The sequence below is a fragment of the Equus quagga genome, chromosome 3 (assembly GCF_021613505.1).
Source record: "Equus quagga isolate Etosha38 chromosome 3, UCLA_HA_Equagga_1.0, whole genome shotgun sequence".
Classification (NCBI taxonomy): Eukaryota; Metazoa; Chordata; class Mammalia; order Perissodactyla; family Equidae; genus Equus; species Equus quagga.
In genome coordinates this window covers 35,387,512-35,406,873 of record NC_060269.1, presented here as the reverse complement: position 1 = coordinate 35,406,873, position 19,362 = coordinate 35,387,512, and positions in this window count along the sequence as shown.

Here is a 19,362-nt window from a genome sequence, read left to right as displayed (position 1 = left end):
TAGTGAAGAGCCCTGAATAATGAGCCAGAGGATTGAGTTTGAAAAAACATGTGATTTTTAGGCATTTTTTAGGTTCAATGGAAATCTTAAGAGTAAGAAGAATTAACACCCTTTGGGACGAAGTAATAAAGGAATAATAAAGAAAGTAAGTCATAGAGGAGTGGGAGCTGGCAGATCAATGCTCTTGCTTCTCGTTCTTTGGGAGAATAATTCTGAGGTACATTTATGTGATTCCTCTGAGAATCCCAGCGGGATGGAGCCCTAATTGCCCACCAGCTAAAAATTTACCCTTAGTTGACTTTTTTCCCTTTCCTTTCTCTCTTCTGCTCCTTTACTCTGCTCCTGAGATCATTTCCCAAGTAAACTACCCAGTCTTGTGCTCAAGTCTGTGTCTAAGACAGGGAGCACTGACGGTGGCTCTAGAAAGTAATAATAATAATAATCAGCCTGGGATTGTTTAGTGGGACTGGATCACTCAACCACCATATGGCAACAGGAACCTTATTGCTGTTGGCAGTAGCATCGCAATAATCACAGGGATTGAGAGTCTCTGAGGAAGTCTCAGCTAAGCCAACAGGGAGCCCCAGGACAAAGATCGCCCATTAGAGTCCCGTGATGGACGGGAATGAACCAGCTCTAGAACCTCCGCCATGCTTAGTCTTTGACTGAGAGGAGGCTGGGGAGTGTGTGGCCTTGGAGTGAATGCTTCAGTAGAGCTGAAACTTAAGGCAGCCAGAGGCTGTCAGTTAACTACTCCTTACAGCAATTTCTCTCTTGAAAGGAGATCTGAGCAGTACACTCACTCCCATGGCTGCACTCCTAGAGCTCCATACTGCATAGAACTGGGTTCCATAGAGTCCATGGTGATGATGGAATTCCAGAATAGCAGAGGTCAGGTGATGGCACTTAACCATCTGAGGCATGGTAGACATAATTATTAAGTCAGGCAGACGGAGTAGAGTTGCACCCAGGGCATTGTGACCTGCAGTGATCTGTGACAAGGTCTAATAGATCATGGTTTTCTTGGGAGTGAATGAGATAAACAGTGAGCCAAATCATGACTTGACTTGTATAATCAGAAAAAAATTAAGAGCTGCTGAGAAGAATACTGATATCAGCTGTCATATTGGAAAGTTGCGATCTCTTTTCCAGTCTCCCGATCTAAGTCAGTTCTTATACCTGAGCCCATCAATCGAAGGTGAGGCTTTGTCCCCTAAAGGAAGAACCCTTTAATGTCACCGCAAGTATATGCAATAAATGGTTCCCATTCTATCTCAAAGGGAACTGTGACTGTTTAACAAAGTAATTGTACACTATGGAAAGAGATGGACTTTTGAGAGCTATTGGACGCAGGGTCTAAATTGACACCCATATCAGGGAATGTGAAAATGCCCTCATGGTGCCAAAGTTAAGAGTGGAGACATATGGTGTCCAGATGATAAATGGAGTACTGGCCCAGATCCATCTTATAATGTGTCAGTGGGTCCACAGACCCAGCGTATGGTCATTTCCTCAGTCCCCTTGTGAATAATTGGGATTGATATTCTTAGAAACTGGAAGAATGCTCACATGGTTTTCCTGACCTGTGGAGGAAGAACCATTATGATAGGAAGGCACAGCTGGTTAAGTACAACCACTTGGCTTCTGCTATTCTGAAATCCTATCATCCTTGAAATTGCTTCTCCCAGCAGAGACAGTAAGTCAGAAGGAATATTGCATCCCAGGTAGAATTACAGAAATTAATACCATTTTTGAATATTTAAAGAATACAGAAGTGGTAGTTCCCAGCACATCTTCATTCAGTTCACTGCTATCATCCCTGGAAAAATCAGATGGATCAAGATGGGTGATGGTGAACTTCCACAAGCTTAGTGAAATGGTGGCCCCCAAAGCAGTATCTTATTAGAGCATATTATCATAGGTCCAGGTCCAGCCTCTGGAACTTGGTTTGTGGCTGTTGATCTAGCACATGTGTTCTTTTCTTGTCTGGAAGGAGGATCAAAACAGAACATTCATACAGGAAGGACAGCAATATATATTCCATGCTGCAAAGATATGTTAATTCTTCTGCTTTCTATCACAGTGTGGTAGGAATGGACTTTGATCATTTTGATATTCCACAGAACATCATAGTATTCACTATCTTAATGACATCATGTTAATTGGGCTGATGCATAGGAAGTAGAAAGTAGTCTTGATGCCCTGGCAAGCTTGATACATTGGTGCCACAGTCTGGGAGATAAATCCTACAATGATTTAGGGCTCTTTCATATCTATGAAGTCTTAGGAGCTCAATTGTTTGACCTATGTAGGGATATCCCCTCTAAGGTAAAGGAAAAGTTATTGTGCTTTGAACTTCCTACAGAAGTTCAAAGAACAAAAACATGGCACAGCAGCAATGGGCCTCTTTAGATTTTGGAAGCACACATATTATTCTTGTGATTATCTGACCCATTTATTAGGTAAGTCAGAAGACTACATTTTAGGTGGAGCTCAGAGAAGGAGAGGGCTCAGAAGCAGGTCCAGGCTTGTAGTGAAAGCCAGTCTACTGCTCAAGTGACAAGACCAGGCATATCCCATATAATTTGGAGTAATCATGCTAGATAAGGATGATATGTGGACTTTCTGGAAGCCCCAATAAGAGATTTATAGGCAAGACTTCTAGAGTTAGCAAAAATATAACTTCTGTGTTAAAGAAGTACCCATCATTTGAAAAACAGTCTCTAGAAGTCTACTGTCCTAGAAACGGAATGCCTGAAAATGGGGATATCAAATAACCATGTGATTAAAACTGCCCAGTATGAACTTTGTCATAAGTTACATTCCTAAGTCATAATGTTAGAAAGATGAAGTTGCAATGTGATAGGATGAAGTAGTGCATCTGGGAGCTGGTCAAAGGGCATAAATAAGTTACAGGGATAAGTAATCCTGACCCCCATGCCACCTACTTCTCTTGCACCCATACCTTTCCCTCAGCTCACCCCTGTCACTTCTGGAGGAGTTCCCTATAACCAGCCTGGTTCATGGATAGCGTGGCTCAATATGTTAGTGATATCTGAAAACGGACTGCTGCTGCACTATGGCCCCCCTTGGAGTGTACCCTATAGGGCAGTAATGAGGTGAAATTCTCTCAGTGGGTAGAGCTTTGAGCAGTATGCATCTGCTAATTTTGTATGGTAGAATTGGTCTAAGCATTGGCAATGACTTGGCTGGTTGGTCAGGGGCCTGAAAGGAGCAAGATTGGAAGACCAAAGTAAAGATCTGGGGAAAGAGGAAGAGGGATGGGCCTATGAGTTTGGGCACAAAAATCTTTGTGTTCATAACAGTGTATGCTGGGAAGCATCTGTGGCAGAGGAGTCACTTGGCAATAAGGTGGACAAGATGATACATCTGGTGGATGTTAGCCAGCCTCTGTCAGTGCTTGTGCAATGGGCCCATGAATGGAGTAATCATGTGTTTCAATTATCTATTGTGGTGTAACAAGCCCCACCAAAACTTAGGGGCTTAAAAATGATTCTTTGGCTTTGTTTTGTTTTTTTTTTAATTTCTCCTGATTCTGTGGATTGTATTGGTGGTTCTTCTGCACTACTTGATTCTATTTGAGCTAGGACTATTGGCTAGGGAGTCTTGGAGCTTCTCCACAAAGCCCCTCTACTTAGCTAGCTTGGGCTTGCTCATAGTATGGAGGTCTCGAAGTAGTCAGACTTTTTACATGGTGGCTGGATTCTAAAGGGAAGCATTCCAAGAGCATGAAAACAGAAGCTACTGGCTTCTTGCTGCTAATAAGCCATCTCCAAACTTAGTAGCTCAAAATAAAAATGATTTATTATTTCTTATCATCCTGTGGGTCAGGAATTTGGGCCAGGCTGGTTCTCTGCTCCATGTGGTGTCAGCTACTCCATTAGCTGCATTCAGCTAGTGGTTGGTCTGGTCCTGTAGGTCCAAAAAGTCTTCACTCCTTAGTGCCTCAGTGCTGCTCTAAGTGGCCTCTATTTTAGTTCAGGCTCAGGTTCATAATTCAGTTATCTAGCCCAAGCTTTTGTACAGCAGAAGATGGGTTTACATTCCTTGCCAACAGTGCCTCTGATATTACTAGTGCCTTCTGACCTCCTGTACCTGATTTCCTGACATGGATCCTCCTAAACATTGTCATAGACCAAGTGACCCATTTTGGGGGAAAAAGATGTCTGATCATGGGCTCATGACCACAAGATCCATCAGTACTACAACATACCTTATCACTTAGAAACAACGGCCTGATAAAATGTTGGAATGGCCTATTAAAGGCTCAGATAAGATGAGAGCTTGGATACAACACACCTGTGGGTTTGGGGCACTGTCCCCCAATTCTGAGATGCACAATATCATGTTCTTCAGAGGATCCTCAGCAGGACCTTAGACCCAGTTACCTACTGATGTAACCAGCTCAAAATAGACCATTTATTGCTTTTTCTTTGATCTCTCCTTTAATTTTCTATCTTCTTTACTGTTTCCTAGAGTTACTTTTCAAATAAGCAACCTGCCCAAGTCTGTGTCTCAGGCTCTGTTTTAAAGGGAAGCCATACTTAGACACTTCTTAGAGTACACTACTTTTGGTATTATGAAAAAAATGGAAATTAGCATACGTAGTATGCAATGTGCTTTTCAGATTATTTTTTGGGTAGATTCCCAGAATTGAATTGTTGGGTCAAAAGATGTGGATTATGTTTAAGGCTCTTGCTCTGTCCATTGAAAATAGTGTACCTACTTGTATTATTTCCAGAAAAAATATGATATTGTTGTGTCTCACTTTCCTTGTCAATTTTCATTTCTGTAAGTTGCAAGGAAAAATTTTGGGAAGTCAATGGCTTGTTTCAAAGTTATGAAGTAAGAGTGACATGAAACAATGGTTCTCATGTCATGTTTCATTGTAAAGTCCACTTCTCCCTAATTGACAGAGTATAGCTAGAAACAGCTAAATGCAGTCGTCCTTCACAAAGGAAAACTCTCAGAAAACAATATGTTCATGTAAAGGAAATCCTAGGACTCTGAACACTTTCTGATAAATCATTTCAATAAAATTGCAGTGGGTTTTAGAGGGGCAAATGAGAGTCTCTTCTCCTTTAAGGGCTTTACCAGGTGCTAAAGTGTCAGTGAAGCCTTTCATCTTTTGATGGTGGTGGAGTTTGCGAAGATGTGCGCATAAAGAGAAAAAAATAATAATGTAAATCAGAAAATTCCTTTCCTCCTCTCAGATTTATAGGGTTCATTTATCTCTGTGTATAAACCACATCATTTGCTGAAGAAAAATGGACCTTAAAAATAGCTGACTTTCCTGGTAAAGTGATGCTTCTTTGTACAATAGGAAACTCCACCAACTTTGAAGCCTGACAACTTAATTGATATCCAAGTTTATTTTTAAAATGAGTTCCTATAAGAAATGATGTGAAACTTTTTAAGGGGAAGTACACAAGTGCCCCAGCAATGTATTATTTTAGTGTTTCTAAACTTAAGCTCTAGTTGCTACTACTAAGGTTAACAAATCAGAAGGGATTGGATAGTTTTAAAAGCAGAATACCGCCCACATATTTCTGGTTACTTAAACATTTGTTATTAGAAGAAACTGGGTTTTGGTTCAAATGGACATCTATTTCCTCTTCTTCTCGAAGATTCAAAATAACAGAAAATACACTTTCCAAAATAATAAAACCAAAAAATCTTTGGAAAGTGAGGAAAGGTACCCTCAGTAGACCAGAAGATCTGAGGAATTCCTGAATGATAGAAAGCAAAAGGTGTTGTATCGGGGCTGGCCCCGTGGCCGAGTAGTTAAGTTCGTGAGCTCCGCTGCAGGCGGCCCAGTGTTTCGTTGGTTCGAATCCTGGGTGCGGACATGGCACTGCTCCTCAAACCACGCTGAGGCAGCGTCCCACATACCACACCTAGAAGGACCCACAACGAAGAATATACAACTATGTATCGGGGGGGCTTTGGGGAGAAAAAGGAAAAAATAAAATCTTTAAAAAAAAAAAGGTGTTGTATCGATGGAAGAAGCAGAACAGTAGAAAAACAGAAAAATGGTAATGGCAAGGAGTTTAAGCGTATTTATTGGTAGAAGAGCTTGGAGAAATGCTTACCTGGGAGTCAGGGCCATCTTGACAGGCGTGCGACCTGTACAGCTGCATAGTGCCCTGTGCTTAGAAGGGGCCTCTACTTGGTTTAATGCCCTGCTATTGTCTCGAAATTCTGAGTAATTTTTAAACAAGGAACCCTGTACTTTCATTTTGCACCAAGGCCTGCAAATTATATTCCAAGTCCTAACTGTTAGTACTGTTCTTCCACTCCTTAAACTGGGGCTATGGGATCGGTTGCTTTACCCTCAGGCCCCACGTTATTAATGCTTCTAGCCAACAATAGGCTTGCATGAGGCCCCTAGAGGGATTACTCATGCCTGAGAGAAAGTGTAGCACAGGATTTAAGATAACTGTAGGCTTGTAAAATAAAACAAAATGAAGAAGAAGGAAGAGGACAGGAAGAAGAGGAGGGGGAGGAGGAGGAGGAGGAGGAGGCCAAGTCTTCCAGGGGTAAAATACACTAAAAAGTCATTCATAATTTGGTATTTGAAGGAGTTCTTGGTTTCTCACCCATATTGGCTGCCTGTAAACACAATTCTGTCTACTTTTTTACTGTCAGTTTTCAAGGGAGAGCCCCCTGGAGAAATGGACCTATACAACCATAGAGAAAACCTGTCTCAGTTGCCTATGTTAACAAATATCATCCATCATTGATAAACAGGAAGAGAGAACAGCTCACCAGACACAGGAGGAAAGCAAACAATGTGAAATGGAAGACCAAAGGTGAAATGATAATTGATCCAGGAGAAAACAGGTAATTCAAGGAATAGAAGAGAACTTTAAAAGTTTAAATTCTATTCCCAGAGATATTCAGGAAAATATTGTATATTTATAGTATATATTTATATCGTATATTTAATATTTAGGAAAAACCAGGCAACTATATAAAAGGAGAAAGCAGAGTTCAAGAAAGAATACATAGAAATTTAAAAAAAATGGCAAAATTAAAAAAAAAAAGGACTAAGTTGATTATGAAATTGGGGGGGAAAAAGATCAAGCTGATAACTAAAAGATAAAATGAGATAATCTCCCAGAGTTTAGAGCTGAAAAAAAAAGAGATGGAAAGCATGAAAAATCTTTTCCTTTATCTCTTATACCTTGCTTCTTTGAGTAAAATAAAAATACAAATAAATAATAACACATTTCCTTGAATTTTAAAAGACTCTAGTTTTCAGATGGACAGTGCTCACAGAGGTCCAAGAAAAGAAGAACAAACAAAACAAAAATGAAACTGAAAACATTTTAATCTGTTTTGTTCACAGATTTATCACGTGCACTCCTATACCACTTGTTGAGTAAAAATTTGTTGAATGAATGAACAGATGAAAATATCCTCTTGAAGCCTCAAAATTCCAATGAAAAAGACAAAAATCTTAAATGCGACCAGAGAGAATAAAAGAACAGATTATCTCAAACGAACAGGCATTTGTTGGTAGGTGTCTCTTCAGCAACTAGGGACATGTTGACAAGCAATACCTTCAAAATTTTGAGGGAAAATGATTTTGTACCTAGAATTCATTACCCAGCAAAATTACCATTCCAGTATGAAGAAAAAGACATTTTCTTCCATCTGAAAAAATTACCCCAAGATATTCAATAGAAAAAAATATAAAGAAACAAGAGTAACATACAGAATCCAGAAACATAGAAGCCAGAAGTTCAATGAATAGCAATTGGAGGATGACAGTTGTATGGAGACTTAGAAAGCAATAGTCCATAATAGAACAGGAAGACAGAGGCTCTGTAAAGCCTCTTTAAGGCTTTAAGAAGAAAATTATTTCTACCCACAATTTTTGTGATTAAAAACACAGAGCATCTTAATATCATGAAAGCACATTTTTCTTCAGTTGTCAAACTAATAAGAGGAAGACAATCAGAAGGTCTAAAGCTTTACGCCATACATAGTCTAAATACAAACTAAAGTCAGTTCCACTCCTCTTCTGGTTTGTAGGGCAATTTCTGGACACTTCTGCCTGATCCTGTCTTGGTTGGAAGATGAGGCTTTCCCCTTACGTTACTGTCATCTCACAAAGTATTAAAGTCTCCAGTGATGGATGAACATTATTGCAAACTGTATACTCATCGATGATGAGTGGTGGATGCTCCTTGGGTGATAATCTGAGTGACAGCTTGGATTGAGTCAGGTTCTATTCAGTCCTTTTTATTGAGATGGAAGGGTCTTCTCCCAACCTCTCCTTGAGGTTTGTTCAGTTCTTCCTTGATGATGATACTTGATTTATTAAAGGAATACATGAACATGACTTCCACAAAGACTCTCTTGGCTGTGGGTGATTGTCTAAGACAGTGTTCTCCAGCAGCTCCCAGACCATGGCCAAGAAGGGCTGGACTTCAGGGCCACAGCTGGGACCAAAGTCTGTATGCCTATAATCCAATGCACAGGGATGGGAGTACGGTGAGACTCCTCCTGGATCCCTTAGCATATAGTGCTGGATTCCCATAGCTCCTGCAGGGGCACCTTTGTCTGTAGATGGATGCCAAATTGTTGTTGTTGAGGGGGGCAATACAAGTGGGGGATGTCTTATTTGGCCATCTTGCTGATGTCACTCATAGTTTGAATAATTCTGGAGAGCGCTAGGGCATAGGGGCTGTCCCTAGTTGTTTGGTACCTGGCCCTGGGGTGATTAGGGCAGGGGAATAGTGGCCCCCAGAGGCAGATAGAGAAGGTGATTGGGGTATGGGCTGTGGATTGGTTGGTTTGTGTATGAAAGGTGTGCTTGCAGGCCAGTTGTTTGCTATCTTAGGGTGACTAGAAGGTTGGGCTCAGCTGGTTACCTCTCTCTTAATGCAGTTTCAGGGCTTCTCCATGTGGTCCCTCGTGGGAGGTGGCTGGTCTTCTTACATGTTGGTTCAGGGATTCATGAAACCACAGTGGAAGCTTCTAATCCTCTTAAAAATCTAGGACTGGAAATAGCAGAGTGTTGTGTCCACTGGTACGTTATTGGTAAGCAGTTATAGGCCAACCAAATTCATTCATGAGAAGGGGAAATAAACTCTATCTCTCCATGGGAAGAGTGTCAAAGAATTTGTGGCCGTCTTTAATCCACCAAAGCTAATAATGAAGAAAGGAAGCCCCTCGTCCCATCCTTTACCTCTCCTGATACCTGTTTCCCAGAGGCAATTATTTTCAACTTTTTAACTATTGTTACTGGTATTTATATTTTGAACAATGTGGTTACACTGCCATTTCCCTGGATTTATCAATTTTACACATTATTTTTTGGCTTCTTTTCAGGTTAAATGAGGTCTTACTTCAATCTCTCTCTCTTTCTCTCTCTCTATCTGTTTACACACACACACACACACACACACACCGCACACACATTTTCCCTTCTCTGATTACCTCAATAGAGCAATGTCATTATTTGGACGATATTAGATAATCTACTAATTCTATCTTTTCTTCCTGGAGACAAGATCTCCTTTCCAGAACTTTCTGTCCCCCTGCTCCTATCTGGACTGGCTGCTCCAGGCCTGCTTCTGCTCATCTGTCATCCTGGGACTTCTCTTCACTATTATTCTGGGAAGTCTCTTTGCCTTTCTCCTATGTTGAAGTCTCTGTTTTCCTGAATCCCATGTTTTCTCTTTTTTGATTAACCACCTTGTTTTACTGGAGTCAATTTCTTTTATCCCTAAAACTCATCTTGGGTTTTTCTTTTCTTTTTGGCATTAGTAGAAGTCATTTGTCTTATTGGGGATGGAAGGAAGGTGATAGTGAATGTTTGAGCAACCTTCTCCAGCATGGAAAGCAAAGCTCTTGCTTCCCTTTCAGGAATGGGAGATCTGGGAAAAAAGTTTCTGGAGAAAGCTCTTCCTGCTCTTGAGGAAAAGGAACTGATTCTATGGGACCCAGGTTTAATGGATGATCATGGCTCTACCTATTAGCCATTAATAGCTGCTGTCAGAAAAAGAGAAAATAGAGCTTTTTTGGTACGGTAACAGAAGAAGAGGAACATAGGTTTAGTTGGGAGAAACTGAGGAAGGGAGAAGAAGGGTATATGAGGTGTGGAGGTGAACTCAAAGGCTAGGAGATAGGGGTCACTGCCAGAGAAGTTCAAGTTCACACCATTGATGGTCCTGACCTTTATGGAGAATTTCATATTGCTGGCCTCAAGCGTCCTGCCAGTATATCATACAGCCACTGTGGGTATGAAAGCAATACCCAGCTGAATCTCCTCTCAAATAGAGGAAACTGCTTTCTTATTTGCACCCTCCCTTTACCTCCAGGACAACGATAAGATCAAAGGAATCCTTGAACACCTAGTGAGGAGGTTTGTGAGTTGAACTGAGCATGCTCGAGCATCTCAAGCTGGAACATTCGAATTGGTCACTTGCACTATATATACAGAGTAGGGTCAAAACTGAATCAATCTAAAATGACTGTGCAACAGTTTAGCTTCTATATTTCTATAACTGACTTCATCTTCCTCTGGAGCTACTTAAATTCCTGGTGATTGTAGAAAATCATTTTTTAAAGCTTATGATTAAAAGGTAATTTAATCTCTTCCAGTTTAATAGTTTCATTTTATGAGTGTATATATATATACTTGTATTCAAACAATTTAAAATTCAAACTCTCCACCAGAGTTGTTTCTCTTCTGAAGAGTCTCCCTTCCTTCTCCTTATGCCCAAGATGGTGTCTGGGTACAAGGAGGAGCTTATTTAGCCTCATAGCTTTGGGGAAGGGCTCCTTGTCCAAGTGATATTGTTCACTCTATTTTCCTGTTGATCACCACTGGGGTATATATTCACCTCTGCAGTTAGTGACTTCTATCCTCTCTGCATCCCCTGCTGAAATGTCCAGTTTTGTCCTCCATTGGCTGTGTGGCTTACCCTGTCTAACCTGTGGGCTTCAGTGTCATCTCACCTCTCTTGATAGTGACACAAAGGCAAGCCCTCTAGCTCTTGACTCTTGATTAGCTTCCGTGACCTTCTCTATATCCTTTCTACACTGCATGGGAAAGTATGGGAGACTTGAGAATAGCTAATACAATCCTCTCTGTCTAACAACTCATGCTTCTTTCTCCTTAGCTGCAGATACCCATGTTGGTTTAGGCCAGGAGACACTCTGAGGTGGTCTGCTCACGCGTTTCAAATAGGAACTGTAGCACACAAGGGCCTTTTTCTATGCAGGACACAATTCACCAGTCTGAGGCTCCCATCTCGTCTCTTCCACATCTGATTTCTGTCTCCACAACCCACCCCTCAACTGTCTGAATCTTAGGGGTGTGGGGCGGGAGCACTGAAACCCTAAAGAACCCAGGTGGGATGTGCATGTTGTTCCCTCCTAAGCTTTTCCACTGCTCACTAGAAGAGTATGTATTCTCCCCAATCTAGTGGATAGTTCTCTTATCATGTCCTCTTCTGTGGACTTTTGTTCTAGATGGTATCTGCCATCCCCTCTCCTCAGGCGATTAGGCTGTAATGGTGGAAAGAGCTTCAGAGACAAAAACAAAAACAAAAACAAACTCACAAAAATCTGGATTACTAAAAAGGAAAATGTTCTGCGAGGCATTGAAAATGATTTCTCATTACCTCTTTTAAACCCACTCTGCAGGTCTAATCCTATATCTGTTCTCTTGAAATCTTAGGCCAAGCCGAGAATTTCTGTGGTCACTCTTTAATAGTTATAAAGTGTTTTGTTCACAAGAACAGTCTTATATCAACAATAGAAATGTGCAGGCCAGTGTAACAACCAAAACCCATACTTGTATCTAATTGTCATTGTATAAGTTTCAGCTCAAAAATCTTCTCCCCAGAGAGGCCTTCTCTGACCATCCTATATTAAAAGTAGCCTCAAGGCAGCCTCCCAGCCACTTTCTATTGTATTACCTTGATTTAATTCATTTAACATATTTATACTGAGGGCTTACTATGTGCATCCAAAATTAGTCCAGGCACTGGGGATATTACAATAAACAAGATAGACCGGGTCCTTTCTCTAGTGGGAAGGGGTAGACAATAGACAAACTTAAATGAGCAGGGAAAATATCATTTAGCCATATGTGCTGTGCAGAGAATTAAGACAGAGTGCTATAGAGTGACTGGGTGACTAATTTACATTGTGCGGTCAGGAAAGGTCCCTCTGAGGAGGTGACCTTTAAGCTGAAATCCAAATGACAACCTTTTACTTGTTGCATATTGTGTAATCAACAGAGGCAAGAGCTTGTAAGATTGTACGTCATGCAGCATAACTCCTAGATGAGCATACTCGAGCGTAACCACACAATGTTCCCTGAGGTATTGGGACAACCTGGTGGAATGATGAGTGATCCCAAGCATGGTCAGAAGTTATGCCGTTATTTTGCCTGAACCAATTCATGGTTCAGTAGAATATTAATTTCCCATGACCCTTCTACTATTTGCTTGAAAGAGACCCTGGGATGCTGGGCTGATGACAAAAGTGGATGTCTGTATCAACTAACCAAGCCTAAGGAATTGTGCAATTTGTAATGGAGTTGCTAAATGTCCACAAATGATGCAGAATCTGAGAAACAGAAGGTCATGTGGAGGAAGTACTGAACTCAGGCTCTCTTCTGCCTGTTGAATTTTGGGCCCAGGAACATTTGGAAATTGCGCACTCAGTGGAGGAGGAGGACTTAGAAAAGAGTATACCATTTTATAAATTCTCCATGGACACACGGGAAAGGAAGAGAAGCCTGTTAGATGGCTTCAGGGCTTCCTCTCCACCAGCCCCCCGACCCACAGATTTGGAACACTGAGAAAGACTCTAATGTGGAGCAGCTATGAGACTGGGAGACATTTGTAGACAAAGGCTTTAAGGTACAGTTATTGAGGATAATATTCATCTCTAGTTTATTGGAATTATTTGAGCCAATTCCTGTAATAAATCTTATATATAGCTATATATGCATATTCTATTGGTTCTGTTTCTCTGGAGAACTCTAATACAATAATCAGTTGTTAAATTGAAGAAAGTTTAACACTATCATCACCAAAAATTAGAGATAAATTTTCTCCCTCTATATAAACTCATTACAGAGCAACATGTTCATTATAGAAAGAAGTCATAGTTATGGTTTCTATTGGTACCTATGGATAGCCTTGAGTGTGGATGAGACCCCTCTGACTCCAGCTATAGGTCAGTCTGCCCTGAGTCCCTGAGGAGCTGACCAAGGTGAAGAGTTCATCCATACACGTGCACTTGGATGGGTATCCTTCCAGGATGTTCCTGTAAGGTACTATTTAAAAATGGCACTCTTCTATCTATAGTACAAACAGGCCCTGTTCTTGTCCCTAAGTGTAAAATGTAGAAAAGGGGCATTCATGAGTAGGAACTCGTAGGAAATCACAGCCTGAAGAAACAGACGCTGTTGATTAGTCAGAGAGGAAGAATCTTTCTTCCTTTCTGAGGCTGCCATTTCCAACTCCTCTCATCTCTTCTGGGAGCTTGACCCATCAATAACCTTGCTTTCATCCACCTATTATCTCTTCATTTTACTGGCCTCAATTCTTCTGTCTTGAAAACGCTGAGGTTGTTTTTCTCTTGAAGAAATAAAACCCGTTCCTTTGAACCTGCTGTTCCCTCAAGCTGTCATCCTAGTTCTCTAGGACTCTCACTGTCAAACCCTTTGGAAGAGTGGCCTGTGCTTGCTACCTGCACTTCCCAACCCCCTGCTCACTAATCTCCTTACCTCTTTCGTTGATTTCCAGCTTCACAAATGACCTAAACCTTCATTTGGCAGCCACTTGGGAGAGGCATGTTCTCTTAAAGGCAATTGCAGTTAGATTTTGATACGAGGAATATTTAGATACACAGAAAAACTTAACAGCCATGCTCTAAAGAGCCTGAAATGGAGTTCCTAGAGTGGTCTATGGGAGCACCCAACAGAAAGGTCACGCTCCTTCACAGCAAATGGGACTGAAGTTGAGGGGGAGGAAGTTGGATTGCCAATTAGCAGGGAGATCTCATATACACTAAGATGCCCCAGATCGAGAAATTGAGAGAGTGGTTTCAAATATGAGCCCCAATTTAATTTGCTAAAGAATCTAACATTTTCAATGTCTGGAATTTGCCATTTATGTTCAGCAGTGAAAGAGAAATGTGTGCTGTCCTTGGTCAGTTTCTTCCGGAAGCAGACCTGGAGGCAAGGATTTGGGTGTAAGTGGTTTGTTAAGGCACAACCCCAGGAAGAAACCCATAAGGGAGTAGAAGCAGCATGCTGGGGAAAGGGAAGAAGCTAAGAAAGGTGAGGTTTCAGGTGAAGTTGCAGACTCAGCCTGATCTCCTGGGGTGCTTGGTGTTTACCTCACCTGAGACACAAGAGCTGGGCTTTTGCACTCCCACACAGTAGGTCAGGTCCTGGTGGGGGTGGAGGTGGACATAAAATCCCCAGGCACTGCCTGTTCCCCTTGCAGGCTAGGAGGCTCCAGTGTCTAAGGGCAGGCTGCTGAAAGTTGCAGGTGCAAATAGTTAGTAGCAAAAACACTGAAGCTGGGGATGGGTGAACAGAGCCCGTACAAGAGATCCAAGAGGATCTGGTCAGGTCTCCGACACTGTCTGCTACATACGCTTAAAGGTAGATGCTCCTTCAGGGTGACCGGGCCCGTGTAAAGTGGAACAATTGCAAGGCACCCAGAGCCCTGAAATCTTTAACAATGAATCAATCTAGGACTGGTGGGGCCATTCTGGAGACGATCTGGCAGTAGTAGGGATATTAACTATGCAAAAACCCCGGGACCCAGCAGCAATTCCACTCCTCTTTAATTGTCCTGGAGAAATCTACAAGTCTCCATGGAGACTTGTACAAAGATGTACAGTGTAGCCTTGTTTGTGGTAGCAAAGGACAGGATAAACTAAACATAACATACACACACACACACACACACACACACATATATATAATGTGCAAAGTATAGGCATTTTTCCTCCTTGCATACATGGATCATTCATTAATTATTGTTTTTTTCTGTAAGGGCTTTAAATATATTCTAGATCTGTTTTATATATTATTTTTATAATTTGAAGAGAAAAAATTATTTTTAAAGAAAATAATAAAAATTGAGAAATTGAGCTAAAAACGTGAAAAAGCAGCAGAACAAGGATTAGCAGGATATATGGACAATATCCTCCCAGATGAAGAAAGGAAGTGGCACAGCTATTCTCCCTGCCCTTTCTAAGGCCATGTGGGTTTTCCTTTGGGAAGTCACCCCCTTATCGCACCCCCCTACTCCAGCTCCAGGATTTGGCCCTTCTTGGCCTGAGCTGGTCAGCAGAATTCCACCCCTCTTAACAGGGTCTAGATTGAGAGGGAGGAGCAGTGATCAGGCCTAACTCCATAAGGCTTCAAAAAATAGAGAGAAGACTGGACCTCGGAGATCATTTTTTTCATTAGGCACAGATGTACACATGAAAAGCCTAAAAGAGCACAGATGTTCTTTAACCTTGTCACATTTAGTAGGTTTTCTTATTTCAAGATATTTTAAAAACATAGGAATTTAACTGCAGTTAATTCCAACTGTCACACTTTGAGAGAAATAGGGAGCTATAGTTAGGAGGAGAAATGGCTGTAATTCTGTAAAAACTTGCATAAACGGGAGTGAGTCAGGGCTGTGCCCGGTAGGCGCCTGGGGCCTGTGATTTGGCTGATCATATGCCACCACGCAGTCTGGGCAGGGTCCTTTACTCTCTCTCATCTGGGACAAATCTGTCACCCAACACCAAATATACAATTGTATCTACTGTCGTAGAATCAAATCCAATTACAGATGATCAGTTCTACGTAGATAAATTAGGTAAGGGACTGTGGTTTAGGACCAAAAAGGAAAAATGTGTGGAATTATCTATATTCCCTTGGGAAGAGTCCATGACTCTTCTGATCATATCTAGGTTTGACATTGCTGTTCCCAATTTATTACCTCCCAGGAAGAAAAGTAGAATCTACTGAATAATATTGATGCTAAAACCTTGGGAAACCACGAGATATTAGGACTGCTGGCTTCATCAGATCAAAACTGAACTCTGCTAGCATGCTTCATGGGGAAAGCGTGGCTTTGCAGTTACAAAATTATTTCCAGTCCTTGATTATTCCTTGATTCTAAGAACTGTGGCCTGTCTCCTTTCAGTTTTAGAAACAAAAAATTCAGAGTATCAGTGCTGACCAAATATAGACACTGGTTTCTCTTTGTTACTACTTAGAGGAAAGTGTGACACAAGCTTCTCCAAATGTAGGATTATTAAAAAACCCACTGGATGGGGCCAGCCCCATGGCTGGGTGGTTAAGTTCACGTGTTCTGCTTTGGTGGCCCAGGGTTTCTCCAGTTCAGATCCTTGGTGTGGACCTAGTATCACTCATCAAGCCATGCTGAGGCGGCATCCCACATGCCACAACTGGAAGGACCTGGAACTATGTACTGGGGGGCTTTGGGGAGAAGAAGCAAAAAATTAAAAAAAAAAAAAACCCACTGGAGTTTTTCAATGTGAAGACCCCACTGAAATTTTAGAAATAATCAATGGCATATAGTGGATTTGTGCCCTGATTTAACTTTGCTTGTTTGAAGTATGGAGAAAAATCAATAAATACAGTGCCGTACTAGATTATGTTACAAATAAAGGAATCCTAGACTCAGAAGACATAAATAGTATCTAATACTATATCGTGGACTGGTAATACTATTAAAAATAACAATAGAGGTAATAGGAAGTGAAAGATTCACATTTGTCTTGGCTGTTTCTTGGGATTAATCTCCAATTTGTTTCATTACCTTAATTATTTTAAATTTACTGGATAGGTTTCTTTTTGGATGGAGAAGAATATATGTGTATAGACTGAAAAAACTCATGATGTAGAGACAATACTATATTGCTTATTATTATGTGACTCTCCTAGCAGTAACATGCTCACTAAAATAAGAATTGTAGAAGCAGGAGACCTCACACTGTGTTCACTGGTGTTACCAGCTTAGGTTTAAAGAACTTTGACTACTTTTGCCTTTGTGCCTTTACTGTCCCCTATGCTGACATCTACTAAGACACCACTAAGCGTGTCAGTGCATTTATTTATTTATACATCTGGTTTCATGTTCCCAGCAACTAGCACAGTGTAATACGGTGGAGTGAAAAGATAAATCAAGAGGGAGAAGTAGTGGGGGAAGAACAGGTGGAGCGCAGGGGATTTTTAGGGCAGTGAAACCGTGCTGAATGATACTGTAATGGTTGGATAACTGTCACTGTACATTTGTCCAAACCCACAAAACGTACAACACAACAGTGAACCCTGATGTAACCTACGGACCTCAGTTAACAATACTGTATCGACATTGGTTCATCAAATATACCACACTAGGGGCCAGCCCCATGGCCAAGTGGTTAAGTTTGCGTGCTCTGCTTTGGAGGCCCAGGGTTTGTGGGTTCAGATCCTGGGCGTGGACCTACACACCGCGCATCAAGCCATGCTGTGGTGGCATCCCACATAAAAGAACTAGAATGACTTCCAACTAGGATATACAACTATGTATTGGGGCTTTGGAGAAAAAAAAGAAAAAGGAGGAAGATTGGCAACAGATGTTAGCTCAGGGCCAATCTTCCTCACCAAAAAAAAATGCATACCTTGAAAAAAAAATCACACTAACACAAGAGGTAAATAATAGGGGGAACTGTGTCTAGGGAAGGGGGAGAAAGAGAGTATGTAGGAAGTCTCTGTACATTCCAATCAATTTTTCCATAAACCTAAAACTACTCTAAAAAACATAAAGCCTATTAATTTAAACAACAAGAAGAAAAGATAAATCAAGATACCTTAGATGAGATGCTCTTAGAACATGTGTATTGTAAGCAACAGAAAACCAAACTTAACTGGCATAGGCACAAAGGTAAATGTGTTAGTTTGCTTACTCAAGTCATAAGAAAGCATTAGGGAAAATTGAACCAGGGACTTCAATGCTCTTTTCCATCTTTGTAACACTCTAGATTGACTTTCTTCATAATGCCCAAACCATGGTGGCCAGCAGCTCCCAGGCTCACAACCTTTCAGGCTTCCTACAGGGAGAAAGAGTTTTTCTTACTTTAGTTGTTATTAGAAAACTCCCCAGGGGATGCTGGGCAGCCTAGCTTGGAAATGTGAACACCTTTAGACCATTTACGGAGGTTGAGAGACAGGCTCCAATTAGAGGGTGGCGTTTATAAGGCTGGAAACAGGCATGATAGGAAGCAATTGCAGTTTTCCTGGCAAGAGAGGTTGGTGGCTGAGAAAAGGGAAGTAGTAGAGAGAAGTGGTCAGATTCTGGATATACTCAGAAGATACGGTTGTAAGGTTTTTTTTGAGGCATTGCATATAAGGTGTGAGATAAAGGAATGGGAAATGACTTCAAAGTTTTTGTCCTGACAACTCAAAGCATGATATCATTTGATACATGACAGTGCTAAAATAAAGCTGCCTTTAACTGAGCTGTGATGGTTAATTTTATATGTGAACTTGCCTGGACTAAGGGCTGCCCGTAAAGCTGGTAAAGCATAATTTCTGGGTGTGTCTGTGAGAGTGTTTCCGGAAGAGATTAGCATTTGAATCAGAAGACTGCGTCAAGTAGATTTTCTCTCACAGATGTTGGCAGGCGTCATCCATCTGTGGAGGGCATGAAAAGAACAAAAAGGTGGAGGAAGGGTGAATGCTGTCTGTCTCTTGAGCTGGGACGTCCATCTTCTCTTGTCCCGGACATTGGTGCTCCTCGTTCTTGGGCCTTTGGACTTGGGGACTTACATCAGTGGGCTACCCCACAGTTCTCAGGCTTTTGGCTTCAGATTGGGAGTTATACCATCAGCTCCCTTGGTTTTCAAGTCTTTGGGCTCAAACTGAATTGTATCACTGGTTTTCCTAGTTCTCCAGCTTGCGGATGGAATATTGTGGCATATTTCAGCCCACATGATCATGTCAGCCAATTCCCATAATAAATCTCCTCTTCTATCTATCTATCTATATCCTACTGGTTCTGTTTCTCTGGAGAATTCTAACACATGAGCAGAGGAATATTGTGGTGGCACAGGTGACAGGGATATCAGCTTAGTTTTAGATATAGTATATGTGTTAGCCTTCCAGTTGGAGATGTCAAATAAGCAGTTGGAGATATATGTGTCTCTTCCTCCAGGGATCCACTTGACACGTTGTTTATTGACTGTAATTGTTTATTGTCCGACTCCTTCCTCTAGAATGCAAGCTCCATGAGAGCAGGAACTTAGCCTGTTTTGTTCACTGCTATATCCCCAGTACCTAGAAGAACT